The sequence below is a fragment of the Hakea prostrata genome, chromosome 5 (genome assembly GCF_041222555.1).
Source record: "Hakea prostrata isolate BN-2017 chromosome 5, UWA_Hpros_2, whole genome shotgun sequence".
NCBI lineage: Eukaryota > Viridiplantae > Streptophyta > Magnoliopsida > Proteales > Proteaceae > Hakea > Hakea prostrata.
Genome location: NC_142604.1, coordinates 38,943,210 through 38,948,018, shown reverse-complemented (window position 1 = coordinate 38,948,018; position 4,809 = coordinate 38,943,210). Strand labels below are relative to the sequence as shown.

Below are 4,809 nucleotides of genomic sequence, written 5' to 3'. Positions count from 1 at the left end.
GAGGGATGCCAATAGAAGATCCTCATCTCCATCTTAGACTTTTGAGTAAATTGTATTGGCACCCTAAATGGAAGCCTTAAAGCACTGACACCCCACTTTATTTTTAAAAAGCACAGAGACCCCAAAATTGATTTTCATTGGATATATTTATCCAATTTGTCACTGAAAACCTTTCAGACATTATAGGGTTATTTTTTAAAATAAACAGTGATTTGACTGTATCAATGATAAATTTGAACAAATATAACCAATAAAAAACCAATTTTGGGGTCTCTGTGCTTTTTAAACATAAAGTTGGGTGTTAGTGCTTTAAGGCCTCTATTTTTGGGTGCTACTGCAATTTGCTCTAGACTTTTTATGGAGGTAAGTGATTTTTTCAAGATACCTGGAGAAACTGAAGAAGCCTTGAGACTGAAATTATTCCCTTACTCGTGAATGATTTAGTATAGAAGTTCTTGATGAACCATTTCCCTCCAACAAAGAATGCCAAGCTTATGAATGACATTACTGGTTTTCAACAATTGGATGGTGAATATTTGCATCTGACGTAGGAAAGATTTAAGGAACTCCTGTATAAATGTCGTCACCCTAGAAATCTCCATTGGTTCAAACGGAGACTTTCTACAATGGTTTAAATGGACAAACTCGATTCATAGTAGATGCTTCAGCAAATGGGGCTATATTGACAAAGTCTTACAATAAAGCTTATGAGATTTTGGAAAGAATAGCCAACAACAATTATCAATGGTTGGCTGAGAGAGCAGCTATAAATAAAATAATCGAAGGGATTTATGAGTTGGATGTAATGATAGCCTTGATTGTACAAGTGTCATTTTTAACTAATGTGTAAAAATTGATGCACTTTGCTGCAACTGTATAATGACAACAAAATACAACAATCACTTGTACATATTGTGGTGGGGAGCATTTCTTTGATAGTTATCCATCTAACCTATAATCTACCTACCATGTTAGGAATTTCAACAAGGCAAATAATCCATATTCCAACAACACCTATAATCCCGGTTGGAGGCAGCACCCTAACTTTTCTTAGAATGCTCAAGGACAAAATCCCGCAATGAATAAGGGAATAGCTTCAATCTCAAAGCCTCTTCAGTTGCTCCAGGTATCTTGAAAGAGTCACTTACTTCCATGAAGAGTCTAAGATGGAGATGAGGATCTTATGTTGGCAGCCCACTGAATTGTCCCACAGTTTGAAGCATTTGGAACATCATCGGCTTAAGTTCAAAATGTAGTGCTTGAATATCTGGCCGTACTATGCTTGGATTCAGCTCATGTAACATGGGGACAGCATATGCTCTAATGTCCCTATCTCTATCATCACCCTCAGCTGCCATATTATTCTCATTATTATTCAATCCATTTCTCACTACTTCAGCCATTGTTGGAACTGCTACTAGGCCTCACTGCTCCCTTCTTTTAGCTCGAAATGTCTTTTCTATTTCAAAGTCAAAGGGGACAAACTCTTGATCAGCAGCGGTGTTCATACAAAGGTAAAAGCACCTGGAAATACAAGAAAACTAATATCAAAGTAAAGAATTTTCAGTAGATAACTAAAACTTACTTCTACACTAATTATTAAAGACAAAATTCCCCGGCAACGGTGCCAAAAACTTGTTGCTTGTATCTCAAGATATTACGCAAGTGTACGTATCGCAATCAAGTAATAAATGATAAGTAAAGTATCGATCCCACGGAGAATTCTATCCTTAACTTTCAATGTAAAAGTAAAATTGATTTAAATGAGATTAACAAGGTTGATTTGCGATTGACTAACTAAATGACCAAATGACAGTTAATTAAACTAACGAACTAAATTGGAGATTGAGCAATGGAAGAAACGTAGTGAGTGAAAAGTGTGTTAAGAATCAAGTTTCCCTTCCCCTTAATTTTATAATGCAAATACTAAAACAATACTACAACCCCAGGATATATCAAGAACTTAGAATGAATGGCAATATGGTATTTTCCAATACACATAAACCAGCATCTTAAATCAACATCTGCATATTCCTATGAAGAATTGAATTAAGAATGCAATTTAAACCCAATCCAATCAATGGTAATGTGAGGTAATTGGGTATTCCTACCCAACCTACTAATTAACACAACCTAATTAAAGATTATGCTAACTCACACAATTCAACAAACACCTAGACTCCATTAATTTCCCAATTAATGAAATCATAACATTCATTCAAGAAAGATCATTCAAGAACTGAAATTAGTCAATATAACATGCTGAATTCATTAACAGTAAAGTGGATTGCAATAAAACTAAATAACACATGATTAGTTACATCTCAAAATTCAGGTTTAGGTACTACTATCATCCCAACACAACAAAGATTTAGCCCATAACAGAATTCAAATACATAAAACTAAGTATAGTTGTCATGAGACTAGAAAGTAAGAAGATAGAATTATAAAAACAAGAAGAAACTAAAGCTTCAATGCTTCCACACGAGCTCCAGCCTTCTTCTCCAGCAAATCAGCAACTCCAGCAGCTCCTTGCTTCCACAAGAGCTCCAGCATTCGTTCTCCACCTCTCCTTGCCTTAGCCGAGTACTCTCTTCTCCCCTTAGCCGAATGTGTGTCATTCCTCTCCTTTACCCCTCTTCTCTTTCTTCCATAAATGCTTTCAATCATTAGGTTAGATTTTGGTCATAGGATTAGAACATTCCTCCTGAGATCAAGGGCTAAGAACAATCATATATTTACAAGAATCATGTCCTCTTAAGTTAGCCCCTTCAGGTCATTTCCACATGTATTGGATCTAAGAATATTCTGCTCCGTTTTGTTGCAGCAACTTCATAGCAAAGATAGAGGAAAGCTTCTTCTCCTATTATGACTTTTTACCTTCATTTTTTAAGAGAAAGAGAAACAGTCAAATTCATCCACAAATCTGAAGAGAAATTCATGTAAGGGTGACAATAATGAACTAAACAAGATGCAACATGTTAAGACTAAATAAGACAACATCTAATGAATACTATCACTAAAACAAAGACAAAATGCTCTTAAATCAAGCCATCTCAAGTATAAAGTTACCAATCTTAACTCTATTTCATAGAGTTATCACAATGACACAAGAGAGTAGTGCATTTTTACTGAACAAGCTCCCACCAAAATTAAAAGATCCTGGAACTTTCACCATTCCTTGTACTATTGGAGATAATTATATTGGGAGGGTTATTTGTGATCTTCGGGCAAGCATCAACCTTATGCCAATGTCGATTTTCATAAAGCTTAGAGTTGGAGAAGCATGGCCAACAACAAGAACCTTACAATTAGCTGATAGATCTCTTGCTTAACTAAAATGAAAAATTGAAAATATTTTAGTGAAAGTAGATAAGTTTATCTTCTTCATTTTTTCCTTTAAGATTTTGTTGTTTTAGACTTTGAAGCAAATAGAGATTTGTCCATCATTCTAGGAAGACCATTTTTAGCAATTAGGAAAACATTGATTGATGTAGAAAAAGGAGAACTAACAATGAGGGTTAATGGAGAATAAATCACATTCAATGTTCTCAAGGCAATGAGATCCCCAGATGCAATTGAAGAATGATCTGTTGTAGATGTAATTGATCATGTAGTGTTAGAAGAGTTGGAGGAAGAATGTAATAAAGACCCATTAGAACTTTCTTTGGCAACAATGTTTGAACAATCAAATTATGAAACAAGAAACTATATGGGCTGGTTAGAAGTGAGACCAACTGATGCACTTAAGGGGAATCAATTTGAGTGCCTTAGGTTATCTAAACATGAGATCAAACCTCCTAAACCATCTATTGGAGACTCACAGATATTGGAGTTGAAGCCTTTCTCAGATTACCTCCAACATGCTTATTTGGGAGAGGCAAAAATACTTCATAATATTGTTTCAGCAATGGTAACAAAGGATTAAGAAAGAAAGCTACTTGAAAAGTTGAAAAAAAATATAAAAGAGCATTGGGATGGAATATAATAGAGATCAAAGGGATGGGTCCTTCAATATACAAGCCTAAAATTTTGTTAGAGGAATGTTGCAACAAGTATGTGGAACAACAAAGAAGTTTGAGTTTGATTATGGAATGTGCGCAAGAAGAAATCATTAAATGGTCTTGGCAACTAGAGCATGCAGTGAATGAAGCATTATTAAAAAAGAACGATGGAGCATCACCAAACTTAAATCATGCTTCAAGATGCCAAAAAAGGGAGGTAGTCGGGTTGTCGACTTAAAAAAATTGTTTATGGGAGGCAACCCAATCTGAATATTTAATTTATCTATATTGCTATTATTTTTCTTCTTTTTCTTTTTTTTTTTTTCTTTTTTTCTTTCTTTTTTTTTTTTCAATTCAATTAGTTGATATAGTTCATTATTTTTGGGTAATCTTTGGTTTTCTTTTAATTTTAACTTGGTAGTGAAACCGAAATAAGAATGACATTTATTTTGACTTGGAAAGAGTATGGGGAAAGCAAAGAGGATGAATCAGTATTTTATAACTTAGACCAGCAGAGTAAACTGATGTACAGAATCACAATGTTACAAAATTGTTGCAGTATCACCAGAGCATTTGTCATTGCACAGGAAGACTCATCAGCGATCCTACAACAAAATTTACAAGAATGCATTCTATGACTAGTAGATGTTATGTGAAGCTATAACAATGTTGTAGCGTTGCTAAGGCTTTTGAAAAAAAAAAAAGAAAAGAAAAGAAAAGAAAAAAGAAGAAGAAGAAGAAAAAAATAAGAGTCAAACCACATTAAGCCCAAGCCTAAGCTTAAGCCAAACCAAATGGACCTTAG

General features: G+C 34.5%; 1 non-coding gene across 1 annotated transcript; it reads right to left on the bottom strand.

The window, feature by feature from the left end:
- Positions 1 to 488: 488 nt before the first annotated feature.
- LOC149015938 (small nucleolar RNA R71) lies at positions 489 to 595 on the bottom strand. The gene has a single exon (XR_016173791.1). It is a non-coding gene; the product is annotated as a small nucleolar RNA R71 (small nucleolar RNA).
- Positions 596 to 4,809: the final 4,214 nt, after the last annotated feature.